This window comes from Haematobia irritans, chromosome 4 (genome assembly GCF_050003625.1).
Source record: "Haematobia irritans isolate KBUSLIRL chromosome 4, ASM5000362v1, whole genome shotgun sequence".
NCBI lineage: Eukaryota > Metazoa > Arthropoda > Insecta > Diptera > Muscidae > Haematobia > Haematobia irritans.
The window spans coordinates 14,721,293-14,739,301 of NC_134400.1; the positions used below are offsets into that span (position 1 = coordinate 14,721,293).

Genomic DNA, 18,009 nt, shown 5'->3' on the forward strand with positions numbered 1-18,009 from the left:
TTACTTTTTGAAAAAATTTTATAGAAATAAAATGTTGACAAAGTTTTCTATAAGTTTTCTATAGAAATCAAATTTTGACAAAATTTTCTGTAGAAATAAAATTTTGATAAATTTTCGATAGAAATAAAATTTTGAAAAAATTTTCTACAGAAATAAAATTTTGACAAATTTTTCTATAGAAATCAAATTTTTGGCAAAATTTTCTATAGAAATAAAATTTTGACAAAATTTTCTACAGAAATAAAATCTTGACAAATTTTTCTACAGAAATGAATTTTGTCAAAATTTTCTATAGAAATAAATTTTGTCAAAATTTTCTATAGAAATAAAATTTTGACAAAAATTTTCTATGAAAATAAAATCTTGATAAAAAATTTCTATAGAAATGTTTGAGAAAATTTTCTAAAGAAATAAAATATAAAATAAAATTTATGCACCCAAAAACTTGTCGCTAATAGAAGAGATCTTACCAAACTCACTACCGTTCTTATGTGCTTCACATAGCTTTAATATAAACCAAATTTAACATATTGACCATATGCAAGACATGTTTTATATCCTATATTCTGGAACATTGAGTTCTAGTGTTGTTCTCAACCCATAATTAGTTGAAGAGGGGGTTTTACCTTTTTCCATAAAAAATAAAATAAAAAAATAAAAAAAAAAAAAAATTCTATAGAAATACAATTTTGACAAATTTTTCTATAGAATTGAAATTTTGACAAAATTTTCTATAGAAATAAAAATGTTGACAAAATTTTCTACAGATATAAAATTTTTGACAAAAATTTTTATAGATATAAAATTTTATCAAAATTTTCTATATTAATCAAATTTTGACAAAATTTTCTATAGAAATAAAATTTTGAAAAAATTTTCTATAGAAATAAAATTTTGACAAAATTTTCTATAGAAATAAAATGTTGACAAAATTTTCTATAGAAATACAATTTTGACAAAATTTTCTATAGAAATTACATTTTGACAACATTTTTATAGAAATAAAATGTTGACAAAGTTTTCTATAAGAATAAAATTTTGACAAAATTTTCTATAGAAAAAAATTTTACAAAATTTTCTGTAGAAAGAAAAATTTGACAAAATTTTCTATAGAAATAAAATATTGACAAAATTTTCTATAGAAAAAAAATTTGACAAAATTTTCTATAGAAAGAAAAATTTGACAACATTTTCTATAGAAATAAAACCTTGACAAAATTTTGTATAGAAATAAAATTTTGACAAAATTTTCTATAGAAATAAAATTTTGACAAAATTTTCTATAGAAATGAAATTTTGACAAAATTTTCTACAGAAAGAAAAATTTGACAAAATTTTCTATAGAAATACAATTTTGACAAAATTTTTATAGAAATAAAATGTTGACAAAGTTTTCTATAAGAATAAAATGTTGAAAAAGTTTTCTATAGAATTGAAATTTTGACAAAAGTTTCTATAGAAATAAAATTTTGACAAAATATTGTATAGAAATTACTTTTTGAAAAAACTTTATAGAAATAAAATGTTGACAAAGTTTTCTATAAGTTTTCTATAGAAATCAAATTTTGACAAAATTTTCTGTAGAAATAAAATTTTGATAAATTTTCGATAGAAATAAAATTTTGAAAAAATTTTCTACAGAAATAAAATTTTGACAAATTTTTCTATAGAAATCAAATTTTTGGCAAAATTTTCTATAGAAATAAAATTTTGACAAAATTTTCTACAGAAATAAAATCTTGACAAATTTTTCTACAGAAATGAATTTTGTCAAAATTTTCTATAGAAATAAATTTTGTCAAAATTTTCTATAGAAATAAAATTTTGACAAAAATTTTCTATGGAAATAAAATCTTGACAAAAATTTTCTATAGAAATGTTTGAGAAAATTTTCTAAAGAAATAAAATATAAAATAAAATTTATGCACCCAAAAACTTGTCGCTAATAGAAGAGATCTTACCAAACTCACTACCGTTCTTATGTGCTTCACATAGCTTTAATATAAACCAAATTTAACATATTGACCATATGCAAGACATGTTTTATATCCTATATTCTGGAACATTGAGTTCTAGTGTTGTTCTCAACCCATAATTAGTTGAAGAGGGGGTTTTACCTTTTTCCATAAAAAAAAAAAAAAAAAAAAAAAAAACAAAAATGATTGATGAGAATTTTCACCCTTCAAGTGAGAAATATTTTCCAAAAGCTTTCACATTCAAATGAATGGAAACTATTTTTTCAAAAAATAGTTTTAATTTATATGAGAATTTCATTCTTTCACAGCCTTATACAAATCATGTCTAACTCCCAAAAAAAAAACTACTAGTAAGCATCATTAGCGATAAATTATAAGAATTGGTCACAAATATTTAGAGCAAAGACCCCAAAAAGCATTCGGCATGTGTTTGGAATGAAAAGAAATGGTTCTGAAAAAATACAAAAACCCCATGAAAGATATATACGACTACTGATAAACTTAAACAAAAGATTTTTTAATTTCTTGCTTGTGAACTTGGTACAAAATGTAGATAGTCGTAGAGAAGTTAGTGAATGCTTTCGAGTATAAAAATGAATCGAAATTAACTACCAACAAATATCTACGATTAGTCAGTTTGGAAAAAGTGATAAACCGGTTTTGGTTTTTGTTTATCCACTGCCGTAGGAAATGATGATTTGAGAAATGTAGAACGAAATTTTAATTGGAAATTTTTTGGGTCATCTTTGAATCTTTGCATAATTAAATAGCCTAAGGAAAATTTATAAAATATTAACTTGTATGCTTCGAGGCAAGGGAAAGGTTAATCAATTCCATCCATAATGAGATATCACTGTAACATTAGGGCACAAATATTTAATTCTAACATATAATGGTGGATTTACATAGTTAACACGATATTATCATAGTAACAAGTAGGATTATGGTTAATAATAAAAACACAAAGAAAGATACGTATATGGGAAAAAATGCGGCATATCTCAAATATAATCACTACAAAAATATAATCACTACTACTGTGGTATGGGGTATAATAGGTATGTAACCACGGTTGCCACACTGAAAAAAAAGCATGCTCGGTTCCAAAGATTTTGTCTTTACTTTTAAAATGTTGGTATTGATTCCGAGCCAAAGAAGCGGAGAATACAAATAAGGATACTTTTAAGAAACAATTCCTTTTTAAAGTTGGGTTTTGTGTACTTGCTTCTAGGAAGCAAATTTTAATTTTTCGTTTCTTCAGCTTGTTTTCTTCATATGCTATCAAAGTCCTTTAAAAACGGATAACGGCGACTTTATTTTCCAAATTCAGACTCGACTTCCAGTAGAAATTATGCTATGTTTCAAGTAAAAAACGTCTTTAAAATAAAGTGTTGAAAAACGTGTCCTATATTTGAACGATTTTTTGCTTTGTAGTCAAGATGCAAAAAGACAACAAATTTAAAGACAATTTCATTAATTTTAAATAATTTTTCTGAATTTTTAAAGTCTAGTTGACCTTAGTCCAAACATTTTTTCTTTCATGTTATGATACCCATTTTTAAGTGAAATCACTTAATTATAAGGACAATACGACTTCATTCAAAAGTTTATCGACTTTTGGACAAGGAAAAAAACTATATATTAGAGAAATGCGTCTTCTATGCTACGCAAAATTTTCATTCGTATTTTAAAGACATGAAATCTTTGACCTCACGACAATATTTTTTCAGTGCACAGCTGGTAGAATTCTGGCAGATTTTTTCTTTTTGGTAGATTGGTAGAATTCTTGATGTTTTGAGAGACTTTGCAAAATATAAATCTCCAACTAAGAGGTATTTTTCCATCCAAATAAAAAAAATTTTCTATAGAAATAAAATTTTGACAAAATTTTCTATAGAAATAAGTTTGCAAAAATTTTCTGTAGAAATAAAATTTTGACAAAATTTTCTATAGAAATAAAATGTTGGCAAATTTCCAATAGATTTAAATTTTGACAAAATTTTCAATCACCCTTATTCCTGAAGTCGCCCTCTCCTTCGCTTTTTGTCGCTTTTCGTCGGTCGCCTCTAATTGGTATTCCGTTCGTCGATATATTCTGCTATCGAAGAAAATCGGTATTCCTGGTGTCGCTTTTTGTCGCAAATATAGTCGCTCTGTGTCGCCTTTAAATTTACCAGCGACGAGTTTAGTGTTTAATTTTTGAAGAAGTTTTTTGGACTTTATTAATCGAACAATTGAAAAATAAATTACAAAACATGGGAAAAATCTGTATATATAGCAGTTATGGTCATCACATTCACATCATAGAAAAGAACACTGTACAATTAAAGTAAACGTGTTGATTTTCAATTCCATTTATTTTTAATAGAAACCCTTCAAGGCCAATGTATTTTATTTAGCATAACAATTGTGTCCTTCACAAACTTTGAATGATCCTTGGACACATAATGTCAAAGTCGTTCCAATTGTATTTGCCGGATGTTGTTATTGACCTAATGTAGATATCTAAATCATTTCCCGAGTCAAATTTATCATTTATTTAATCTAAGCGTCGTATCCATTTTTATAGTTTTGGAAGATTTTACTGTCCTTGAATATATATCCACATTTTTCCCGCGTCAAATTAAATATTTTTCTTGATTTTCCGACATAGAATTGCGTTAGAAATAAAAATATTTTAAATTGAAAAAATTAAAATTAATTTTTTGCGCATCAGCTGATTGTTTTCTAGTGATATCGGCCTTTTATTACCGAGTAGTGTAAGTGGTACAAAAAGTAATCGTCGTCGTCGCCGTCGCCACTTCACAGGAATACCAATTGAATGATGAGACGACTTAAAAGCGACAGACGACTAAAAGCGACGGCGAGATCGAGGGCGACTTCAGGAATAGGGGTGAATATAATTAAATTTGATAAAATTTTCTATAGAAATAAAATTTTCTATAGAAATAAAATTTTCTATAGAAATCAAATTTTGACAAATTTTCTATAGAAATTTTGAAATAAATTTTTGACAAAATTTTCCTTAGAAATAAAATTTTGACAAAATTTTCTTTAGAAATAACATTTTGACAAAAATTTTCCATAGAAATAACATTTTGACAAAATTTTCTATAGAGATAAAATGTTGACAAAAATTTTCCATAGAAATAAAATTTTGACAAAATTTTCTATAGAAATAAAATGTTGGCAAATTTTCAATAGAATTAAATTTTGACAAAATTTTCTATAGTATTTTCTATTTAACAAAATTTTTTATAGAAATAAAATTTTGACAAAATTTCCTATAGAAATAAAATTTCGACAAAATTTTCTATAGAAATCAATTTTTGACAAAATTTTCTATAGAAATGAAATTTTGACAAAATTTTCTATAGAAATAAATTTTTGACAAAATTTTCTTTAGAAATAAAATTTTGACAGCATTTTCTATAGGAATAAAATTTTGGGTAAATTTTCTATAGAAATAAAATTTTGACAAAATGTTTTATAGAAATAAAATGTTGATAAAATTTTCTATAGAAATAAAATTTGGCAAACATTTTCTATAGAAATAAAATTTCAACAAAATATTCTGTAGAGATAAAATTTGTCATTTTTTTACTTCAAATTTTTTAAAAATACATTTTTAAAAAATAAAATGTTGACAAATTTTCTTTAGAATCAAATTTTGACAACAATTTTTATAGAGATAAAATTTGCCAACATGTTTTTTTTAATTCAATAGTATTAAAAATTTCAATATCTTTAGAAATGTAAAAAGCAATCGGAGCAATTTGTTTTTGTTTTAATTTTAAATTTAATTTTTTTTAACACTTAACAAATTAAATAAAACAAAATTAAATTAAATTAAAGTTAAAATAAAGTTTAAGTTGTTAGGTGTAATTATTTTCTTATTTTTATTGTTATTTTTTATTTTTCTTTGGAAAAGTTAACACGTTTTATATATTGCACAAACCTAAATTAAAACCGGAAAAGTTGAATTTAATTTTTAAAAACATATCCAACGGAAAGCAGCATATAGCATTTACAACCAAAACTACTAAATATCTCTAAAAAATGAAATTTTTAATAAAATAATAACAAATATGTGTGAAATTATAAATAATTTCACTTTTATGGTTTTTTGGTTTAATTTTCTGCTTGGTAAGTTGATTTACATTTACGACAAAAACAAAAGTGTTGCTTTTAAGATAATTAACAATTTCTTTTACTTGGATATTTTCACTTGACTCAAACCAAAATACCTTTGCGTATAGACAAAAGCCCAGCCTATGGTCGATCATACCAAAAATAGAATGGTTTTTTCGTCTCTCACCAACAAAAGAAAAACGAAAATAATTGGACTTCAAACGCAAAATAGCCATTAATGTTCCGTAGTTTTTTGTGTTTGCATATAATTTTTTGTTTATAATGTCAGCCTCAGACATAAGTAAGGCTTACCGATTGTTTTGGTTTTTAACCATTGGTTTTATGAAGTATTTGTATGTGTCTTGCTGCAAAAAAATTACTGGAAATCGGTATTAATGGCTATTTTTTGAGATATTCACCACCATAATGGTTTAATCATGATGGTCGATTTTTATTGCTTTGCAGTATAGTTTTTTTTTTTTTTTTTGGATATGTACCCCTATAATTTTGCTGATTTTTTTCGTTTGTGTATAAAATAAATTGAGATCTTTTTCAGACAACCTTCAATAAGTGTTAGATAAACTAGCTTAAAATCGTGTCCAGTTTGAATGTTAAAAGCCATTGGGAAACATTTCGTTTTGTAGCCAAATGAAAATAAAGGAGCGAGAAGCAGATAAACTGGCATATTGGCTGAATTAATAAGAATTGCATTAAGTTTGACCGGGATGGGTCTCATATATCATCCACCATTGATTTCAACAATTATGTCCTATAACAGGTCAATTGAAATGTCCTGTTTTACCAATACAATTCAAATAAAAATAAAACGCTTTTGTCTCCAAAGTCCAAAGTTTCAAAAAAAGCCAGTTAATTTAAATAATATTTCTTTAAATAAAAACTGTTTTTCTCTACTTTAATTTGCCTTACTTGTAAAACATTGAAATTTAAAAGCAAATTTTATTTCTATAAATTTATTTGATTTCTAAGAAAATTTTTGTATAATTTTATTTCTATAGAAAATTTTCCAAAATTTTATTTTTATTGAAAATGTTGCCAAAATTGTATTTCTTAAGTAAATATCGTCAAATTTTATATCTATACAAATTTTTGCAAAATTTTATTTCTATATAAAATTTTCTCAAAATTGTATTTCTATAGAAAGTTTTGGCAAAATTTTATTTCTTTATACAATTGTATCAAAATTTTATTTCTCTAGACAATTTTATCAAAATTTTTTTTCTATAGAAAATTTTGTAACAATGTTTTTCTATAGTGAATTTTATCAAAGTTTTATTTCGATAGAAAATTTTGTTGTCAAAATTTTATTTCTGTAATTTTTTTAAATTTTATTTCTATAGAAAGTTTTTGTCAAAATTTTATTTCTATAGTTTTTTTTTTAAATTTTATTTCTATAGAAAATTTTGTTGTCAAAATTTTATTTCTGTAGATTTTTTTAAATTTTATTCCAATAGAAAGTTTTAGATTTTTTTAAATTTTATTTCTATAGATAGTTTTGTCATAACTTTATTTCTATAAATAATTTCGTCACAATTTTATGTCTATAGAAAATTTTATCAAAAGTTTACTTCTATACAAAATTTTTTAAAAATTTGTTTCTATAGAAAATTTTGTCAAAATTTTATTTCTAGAGAAAATTGTGTCAAAATTTTATTTCTAGAGAAAATTTTGTCAAAATGTTATTTCTATAGAAAATTTTGCAAACAATGTATTTCTATAAAAAATTTTGTCCAAGTTTTATTTCGATAGAAAATTTTGTTGTCAAAATTGTATTTCTGTAGATTTTTTAAAATTTTATTTCTATAGAAAATTTTTGTCAAAATTTTATTTCTATAAATAATTTCGTCACAATTTTATGTCTATAGAAAATTTTATCAAAAGTTTACTTCTATACAAAATTTTTTAATTTTTTTTATAGAAAATTGTGTCAAAATTTTATTTCTATAGAAAATTTTGCAAACAATGTATTTCTATAGAGAATTTTGTCCAAGTTTTATTTCGATAAAAAATTTTGTTGTCAATATTGTATTTCTGTAGATTTTTTAAATTTTATTTCTATAGATAGTTTTGTCAAAATTTTATTTCTATAAATAATTTCGTCACAATTTTATGTCTATAGAAAATTTTATCAAAAGTTTACTTCTATACAATTTTTTTTTTCTATAGAAAATTTTGTTAAAATTTTATTTCTATAGAAAATTTTGTCAAAATTCTATACAAAATTTTGTCAAAATTTTATTTCTATAGAAAATTTTGTCAAAATTTTATTTCTATAGAAAATTTTGTCAAAATTTTATTTCTATAGAAAATTTTGTCAAAATTTTATATCTATAGACAATTTTGTCAAAATTTTATTTCTATAGAAAATTTTGTCAAAATTTTATTTCTATAGAAAATTTTCTCAAGATTTTAATACTATAGAACATTTTCTCAAAATTTTATTTATATAGAAAATTTTCTCAAAATTTTATTTATATAGAAAATTTTCTCAAAATTTTATTTCTATAGAAAAGTTTGTTAAAATGTTATTTCTATAGAAAATTTTGTGAACAATGTTTTTCCATAGAAAATTTTGTTGTCAGAATTTTATTTCTGTAGGTTTTTTTTTTAAATTTTATTTCTATAGAAAGTTTTTGTCAAAATTGTATTTCTATAGAAAATTTTGTAAAAATTTTATTTCTATAGAAAATTTTGTCAAAATTTTATTTCTATAGAAAGTTTTGTACAAATTTTATTTCTATAGAAAATTTTGTCAAAATTGTATTTCTACACAAAATTTTTTAAAATTTGTTTCTATAGAAAATTTTGTCAAAATTGTATTTCTAGAGAAAATTGTGTCAAAATTTTATTTTTAGAGAAAATTTTGCCAAAATTTTATTTCTATAGATTTTTTTAATTTTATTTCTATAGAAATTTTGTCCAAGTTTTATTTCGATAGAAAATTTTGTTGTCAAAATTGTATTTCTGTAAATTTTTTAAAATTTTATTTCTATAGAAAGTTTTTGTAAAAATTTTATTTCTATAAATAATTTCGTCACAATTTTATATATATAGAAAATTTTATCAAAAGTTTACTTCTATACAAAATTTTTTAAAATTTTTTTTCTATAGAAAATTTTGTCAAAATTTGTCAAAATTGTGTCAAAATTTTATTTCTAGAGAAAATTTTATAAAAATTTTATTTCTATAGAAATTTTTGAAAACAATGTATTTCTATAGAGAATTTTGTCCAAGTTTTATTTTGATAGAAAATTTTGTTGTCAAAATTGCATTTCGGTAGATTTTTTTTTTTTTTTGTCAAAATTTTATTTCTACAGATTTCTTTTTTAACTTTTATTTCAATAGAAAGTTTTTGTCAAACTTTTATTTCTTAGAAAATTTTAACAAAATTTTATTTCTATAGAAAATTTTGACAAAATTTTATTTCTATAGAAAATTTTGTCAAAATGTTATATCTATAGAAAATGTTGTCAAAATTTTATTTCTATAGAAAATTTTGTCAAACTTTTATTTCTATTGAAAACTTTGTCAAAATGTTATTTCTATGGAAAATGTTGTCAAAATTTTATTTCTATAGAAAATTTTGCCAGAATTTTATTTCTATAAAAAATTTTGTAAAAATTTTATTTCTATAGAAAATTTGGTCAAAATTTTATATCTATAGAACATTTTCTCAAAATGTTATTTCTATAAAAAATGTTGTCAAAATTTTATTGTAATAGAAATTTTTGGCAAAATTTTATTTCTTCTTAGTAGGATTCTGCCAACTGTGGCTGTCGGGTTTCCCACTCAGTCTGAACAAATTTTCCCACACACCAAGATTCCAATAAGTTGAGAATTACTTTTCTTTATTCAATTTACCCCCTAACTTTTACATTTTTCTCATTTTTCTTAAAGTCCATTTGATGTAAACATCATAATTCCCAGCTGGATTAATTAGTTTTTGAAATTTTCCTTGCAGATTTAACTATAATCTTGCATTCTTTCAAACTGGTTTTATTTATGCTTTGAAGATAGTCTGCCAAATTCCCATTAACAAAGAAAAGAAAATTAAGAAGGTAAGAAAAAGGTCAAGATGCTTAAGTTTATTATTAACCTTTATGAAAACGGCACACATGAACAATGTAATGACTTAAGTGTTTTTTTTTTCTTCGACATAGTTTTCATAAAATATGAAAGTGGTCTGATGGCTTTCGGCTTTAAGTTTGATTTGTTTAACTAATGCTACCAAGTGAGCAAGAAAAACATGGGGACCCTTGTTGGTTATGCAAAAAAACATTTAAATTTATACGAAGATCCATATCCGACTTTTTTTGGGCAACCCTTATGGGTCCAAAATGAAGCTCCATGGAAATCAGATGAAAATTTCGGCTTCGCAAGGAGTCAATTCGGGAAATAGGGCTCTCAGAATATGGACTTATAAAATACACACCATATTTGGCATAGCTTTTTGGGGATCTATAATATCTCTAGATTTCAAATTTCAGGCAAATCGAAAAACAAATCTTGCCACCAGCATAACTGAGAGAAGATAATCCCCCGGTGAAATTTTTTTTGTGTTCGGTCGAAACTGGGATTGCACCAAAACTTCTTTGTATGCAAGGTACGCATGGTAACTATTGAATCTGGGTAGCTCCCCTGGCTCCCACTATAACTTAACCTAAATATAAAGTAAATTAGTTTTTTGTTTTTAATTAGAAATTTTGATTTTTTTCGATCTTTCTTTTATCCAATAGAAAATAATTAATCAAGCTTGAGATCGTTTTTTGTATGTATTGGTTTCTTTATTTTTCAATATTTCGCAATTACATTAAATTGCTTCATCAGGGGTCGATTTTTATTGCACTGATTGTTTTTAAAATATTAATTGATTACGTTTGAAGTATGTTGTCATTTATTCGGTTGCCCCCGACTTTAGCACTTTTCACTTATTTTTTTAATTATATATTTATTTTTCACAAATAATTTTATTCCATTATTATGTACGCAGTTAAATTCAGAGTTCTATTATGGTGAGCATACAACATTAGGAAGTTTACCTTGTTCTTAATACCAAGCACAATTTCTCGATATGAAATAAGCAAGAACTTTAGCACAGTTTGAACATAGCAGAGTTAGTATTGAAAAACAAAAAAACATTTTCGTTTGTCTATAGCACATTGATAACGTTTGTCAGAAATTGCTCACAGTGGAATGGACAAGTTTTGTTTACTGAGGAAATACATAAAGAAATTAATTTGTGCCTAAAAAGAAGAAATAATATGATATTTGCGATTTTTTTTGTTAATTTAGATAATATTAAACGAAACAATTAAAATATTTTCCTCTTTGGACTATCAAAAAGATAAATTGGGAAATAGGTTTATATGGCGGCTAATTTATACCACAAAAAAAAAATTCTTTTCTTTTAAACGAAAATCTTGAATTTTTTTTTTTGCTGAAAAATATAGAGAGAAGAAAAATAGACTGTAAAGACTATATGATGGAGACTTTCTCATAAAATAGATTTTGTATAATTTTCTGGCCTACCCATAAATAAACAAAAATATTTTTGAAGAGTTTGAACTTGTCCATGTAATAATAATAAAATAAAGTTTTCCAAGCTTTTTATTATCATTTTTTTTTGCGTTCAAATATCTTGAAAATATATCACATATATTACACCACCTATGTTAATATATATTTTTATATATATTAACATAGGTGAATTCAAAAAAAAATTATATTTCTCTATAATTGTTTTCTCTCATCCCACTGTGTGGCATTCATTACAATGCAGTGCTGTATTAGCCGGTTTGTTGCTTAAGTCTTTTGTTTTCAATTGCCAATGTTCGTTACAAGGCAAGCTACGTAGATACAATGTCCGTAGCTTGTAAACGAAAGAATTTCAAATATTTCTATTGCATGGTATTTATTGTTTATATAATTGTTTTTCTATAATTTATTCCCAATAAAATTTATGAGCATATTCTGTATGAAAAAAATCGATAATTATGTATATTAAGTAAAGTAATTAACTAAAAGCTATTTACAACGTTGACTGAATCGTTTTTTTTAAATTAGAATGGAATTGTCACTCAATGTTTAATTAAATGAACTAACGAGAATTTAATGAGTCATTCGAATAGCATAAGAAATGGCCTCTTAAAACGGAGAAAAGATGTATATGAAGTATTTTAATTAATAACAACCCAGCAAAAAAATTTGAAAGTTCTTCCACAGGCACAACTTTAAAAGCACTTACAGAAGATGCACTCCCAATGTTGTTCTTTATTTTAACTACCCAGGAAGGTTTTTTAATTATAACTTGGTTTTTTCATACTTGTAATGGGTAATTTTATTTTTTTTTTGTTTCAAATAGGTTAAAAACAGAGTATGTTAAGAATTCATAAAATGGTACAAATCATTTAAATTTTGTCGAAAAAAAATGCTAAATCCAATCTGAAAAAATTGTGCATTTTTGAAAATATTTGAGGTCAAACATTTCCGACAAGCGTTAGAATCCATTAAAAATTATAAAAAATTAGAATAATTATTTATTTGACAAAATATCACAGAATGTTTTAATTTACATCCAAAACATTGAATTCGGATAACACCTAAAGAAGTGATGCATATTCAGTGAAGAAGAAATGAAGGACTTCCGTCCTATGACAAGACCATGTTAAATTCATCGCTTCTGCGTCAATTTTGCACCACTTCCGGATCCAAAAAGAACATTTTCATTACTTTTTTGGCGACGTTTTTTTTTTGCTGGGAAATTAAAAAACTTCATAATATAAGAAATCTCCTCATAAACCGATCTGGAGTAATGATTTTATAAAATTAAGAAATCGCCACATGCATAGAGAAAATTTTGTCAAAATCTTATTTCTATAGAAAATTTTGTAAAATTTTATTCCTATAGAGAATTTTGTCAAATTTTCCTTCTATAGACAATTTTGTTAAAATTTTATTTCTATAGGAAATTTTGTTAACATTTTATTTCTATAGACAATTTTTTCAAAATTATATTCCTAAAGTGAATTTTATCAAAATGTTATTTCTATAGCAAATTTTGTCAAAATTTTATTTCTACCAAAAATTTTGTCACAATTTTAGTTCTATTGAAAATTTTATCAGAATTTTAGTTCTTCAAAAAAATTTGTCAAAATTTTATTTCTATAGAACATTTTGACAAATTCAATTTCTTTAGAAAATTTTGTCAAAATTTATTTCTATAGAACATTTTATCAAAATTTTATTTCTATAGAAAATTTTATCAAAATTTTATTTCTATAGAAAATTTTATCAAAATTTTAGTGCTTCAGAAAATTTTGTCAAAATTTTATTGCTATAGAAAATTTTGTCAAAATTCTATTCCTATTCATAATTTTATTTAAAAAAAATTTCAAAATTTTATTTCTATAGAAAATTTTGTCAAAATTTTATTTCTATAAAAAATGTCAAAATTTTATTTCTATAGAAAATTTTGTCAAAATTTTATTTCTATAGAAAATTTTGTCAAAATTTTATTTCTATAGAAAATTTTGTCAAAATTTTATTCCTATAGAAAATTTTGTCAAAATTTTATTTTTATAGAAAATTTTGTCAAAATTTTATCTCTATAGAAAATTTTGTCAAAATTTTATCTCTATAGAAATTTTTGTCATAATTTTATTTTTATAGAAAATTTGTCAAAATTTTTTTCTATAGAAAATTTTATCAAAATTTTATTTCTATAGAAAATTTTGTCAACTGGCAACATTTTATTTCTATAGAAAATTTTGTCAAAATTTTATTTCTATAAAAAATATTGTCAAAATTTTATTTCTATAGAAAATTTAGTCAAATTTGTCGAAATTGCAGAGGAAAGTTTTTGCAAAACTACCAAAACATCAGGAATTCTACCAATCTACCAAACAGTAAAAAATCTACCATTTTTGATAGAATTCTACCAACTATGGCAACCGTGGTGCTCAAATCTCCCGTCCAGCCATTGTCAAATGGGACGAATTGAGCCACAAACTACATACCCATAATATTCTCCCACTTTGGCCTCGTTAAAATTAATTTAGCTTTCAAACCTAAAAGTAATCATTTCCAAAGCATAAAGTGAGTAAACTCCCCATTCTATGGTTCATACAAGTTTTTGACCAAGACGATATTGGCAAATAAATCCACATTTTTATGGAATTTCTTATTATTTGCATACAAATTTGCAAACAAAACTCTACCCAGATAGAGTGCAATTATTGAAGATCTTCAAATCATAACTTCACATACTATTACGTGGTTGTCATGCCCATTCCAAGTAAATTATCCCTACTCAGTTATTTGTACTTTAAGTCGTTAAAGACGAATTCTAGGAATTATTTTCATTCATTTTGTCATTTTGAAGTTGCTAGTGTTGGCGTCAGTGTCAAAAACTTTTATGATTTGTTGAATAATATTGTCCCACAGAGAAGCAAAGGAAGCAAAAATCGCTTGAAAAAGTTACTTTATTATACCCTACTATTGAAATTAAGTTAACATGAATGTCCCTATGAACAGGTGCCCATATTTGGTAAACGAAGTTGGGAAAAACTGTTCCAAGAGTTGGATTACATCCTGATTGCCTCAATATATGTTAACATCAAGTTTCTTTTGATCATTACATTTCAGCCAATCTATCTATCATTTTATAGCAAATATTTCATTCAGAGAAAGGGGTTAGGTTATGTTTACCCAGTTTTCTAAAGAAACTTAAATAAGTTTTGATCGCACAAGGGAAGGGGTTACGCAGTTGCCATAGTTGGTAGAATTCTACCAAAAATGGTATATTTTTTTACTGTTTGGTAGATTGGTACAATTCTTGATGTTTTGGTAGATTTTCAATATTTTATAGAACTTAAATTCTGACCCCAATTTCATATATAAATAAAAAAATTTTGACAAAATCTTCTATAGAACTAAAATTTTGCAAAAAGTTTCTGAAGAAATAAAATTTTGAAAAAAAATTTCTATAGAAATAAAATTTCGCAAAAATTTTCTGTAGAAATAAAATTATGACAAAATTTTCTAAAGAGACAACAATTTTGACAAAATTTTATACAGAAATAAAATTTTGACAAAATTTTCTGTAGAAATAAAATTTTAGAAATAAGATTTTGACAAATTCTCTATAAAAATAAAATTTTGACAACATTTTCTATAGGAATAGAATTTTGACAAAATTTTCTAAAGCAATAAATTTTTGACAAAATTTTCTATAGCATGTTAAAATTTTGACAAAATTTTCTATAGAGATAAAATTTTGCAAAAATTTTCTGTAGAAATAATATTTTGACAAATTTTCTATAAAAATACATTTTTGACAAAATTTTCTGTAGAAATAAAATTTTGACAAAATTTTCTATAGATATAAAATTTTTACAAAATTTTCTTTAGCAATAACATTTTAACAACATTTTCTATAGGAATGGAATTTTGATAAAAATTTTCTATAGCAATAAAATTTTGACAAAATTTTCTATAGAAATAAAATTTTGACAAAATTTTATATAGAAATAAAATTTTGACAAAATTTTCTATAGAAATACAATTTTGACAAAATGTTCTATAAAAATTAAATTTTGACGAAATTTTCTGAAACACTAAAATTTTGATAAAATTTTTTATGGAAATAAAATTTTGACAAAAATTTTCTTTAGAAATAAAATTTTGACAAAATTTTCTATAGAAATACAATTTTGACAAAATGTTCTATAAAAATTAAATTTTGACGAAATTTTCTGAGGCACTAAAATTTTGATAAAATCTTCTATAGAAATAAAATTTTGACAAAAATTATATTTCTTTACAAATATAATTTTGACAAAAAAAAATCTATAGCAATAACATTTTGACAAAATTTCTTTTGGAATAAAATTTTAGCAAAATTTTCTATAGAAATAAAATTTTCACAAAACTTTCTGTAGAAATAAAGTTTTAACCAAATTTCCTATAGAAAAAATGTTGCATCTAAATAAAATTTTACAACAATTTTCTATAGAAATAAAATTTACCAAAAATTTTCTATAGACATAAAACATTTGCAAAATTTTCTGTAGAAATACAATTTGACAAAATTTTCTATAGAATAAAATTTGGCAAAAAATGGTACTATAGAAATAAAATTTTGCCAAAAATTACTATAGAAATAAAATTTTGACAAAGTTTTCTAAAGAAATAAAATGTTGGCAAAATTTTCTATAGAAAAAAAATGTTGACAACATTTTCTATAGAATTAAAATTTTGCAAAAATTTTCTATGGCAATAAAATTGTGCAAGAATTTTCTATAGAAATAAAATTTTGCCAAAAATTTTCTATAGAAATAAAATTTTGACAAAATTTTCTATAGAAATAAAATTTTGACAAAATTTTCTATAGAAATACAATTTTGCAAAAAGTTTCTATAGAGATAAAATTTTACAAATATTTTCTTAGAAATAAAATTTCGCAAAAGTTTTCTATAGAAAGAAAATGTTGACAAAATTTTCTATAGAAATAAAAATTCTGACAAAAAATTGATGAAAAACTTCAATATAATTTTTTTTAATTTTGTAGATTTATAGTAAAATTTTCTTAAAATTTTGGTAGATTATTTTTGGTACGAGAGGCAACTGTGGGTACACAGCGTTTTAATCAGTATTTCAAATTTCTTATCAAAGAGTGGAATCACCCCGAGTTCAGTGTTTTTAATACAGCAATTTTTTCCCAACACAATATTTCCATATCTGAGATACAAGAAGGTCTAACTCGCTGTAAATTGTTTTCTAGAATCGTCAGGCTACTTGATTGGCAATGATTTCAGGCGTCCATTCTAATTTTTGATCCTCAAATTTTCTTCGCTTTTCTTTTTTTTTTTCCTTGCTTGGAAATCCACTATGACTTTACCCTGCATTTCTTGCATATTGAGCTGATATTTGTAACTCTTAGCTAAATCATTGATATATATTAACAATGACACCCTATATGTTATAGTAGCATATTATCCGAGCTCTTGGTATGCACTCATCATTCCAAATTTACGTGGCAAGTGTCGAGTAATACAACTTATGTTGGTTAATGATGCCTATGCCCGATATATTTATCCATTCAAACGACAGGCAGTCTTTGAACCAACCCACTTATATGTTTTCGAAGTAAATTGAATTTAGTGAATACTTCTAAACTTCACCAGAGGTTGTTGGTTGGTTGGTTGGTTTGTTTATGGCAGACATAGATTTATAGTTGTCGCTTTTTCACTTGACATTAAATTCAATGCACTCAGTGAAGATTTAAAGAGTTAGATTGAGCTCAGCCTAGGTTGTTTTGGTTGAGAACTGGTTTTGATTACTGACGAGTGAGTGACTAATCGCATAAAAGTGAAAAATTGTCGTCTAGGCATTTAGACAGACATTTGTAAGATTGAATGGTAAATGAAATTAAATGAAAGTTTAAAAAGTGTGGGTGTGATTTTAATGGAAGTTAATGAACTCTAAAATACGAGTGGAGTGTATTTCATACAACTGTAAGATATAGTGGCATGTTCAATATTTTGCAACAAAAAAAAAATGAAGTACATTTTTTTTGGTTCATTGAAGTCATTTTTTTAAGTTAAATATAAGAGGATTTAAAAACTTATTTTTTAAATTTAATTTAATTTAATTTAATTTAAGTTATTTTTATTTAAATTATTCTAATTTAATAAGTTAAGTAATTAGTTTAAGGAACTTACCAATCTATTCTTTACTGTCAGAAATTACAGCAACTGACAAATAAATATCTGTAAACAAAGAAAAAGTAAATTTTCAATAAATTGTTTTAAATGAGGAATAAATTTTTTGGTAAAAAGTTATTAAAATTCTCGTATATTGCAACATTTTATGACTCAATTGTCTA

The 18,009-nt window shown here is 23.8% G+C and overlaps 1 protein-coding gene across 9 annotated transcripts in view; it reads right to left on the reverse strand.

Annotated features, from left to right (window-relative positions):
• IRSp53 (Insulin receptor substrate 53 kDa) overlaps positions 1 to 18,009 on the reverse strand; it is a 109,030-nt gene that overhangs the window by 54,984 nt on the left and 36,037 nt on the right. For 3 of the 9 annotated variants that reach the window (XM_075305102.1, XM_075305101.1, XM_075305105.1), the window contains exon 2: positions 17,846 to 17,893. The exons of the other annotated variants lie outside the window; for them this stretch is intronic. The gene's annotated coding sequence lies outside the window, so the exon portion shown is untranslated. The remainder of the gene's footprint in view (positions 1 to 17,845; positions 17,894 to 18,009) is intronic. 9 annotated transcript variants of the gene reach the window in all.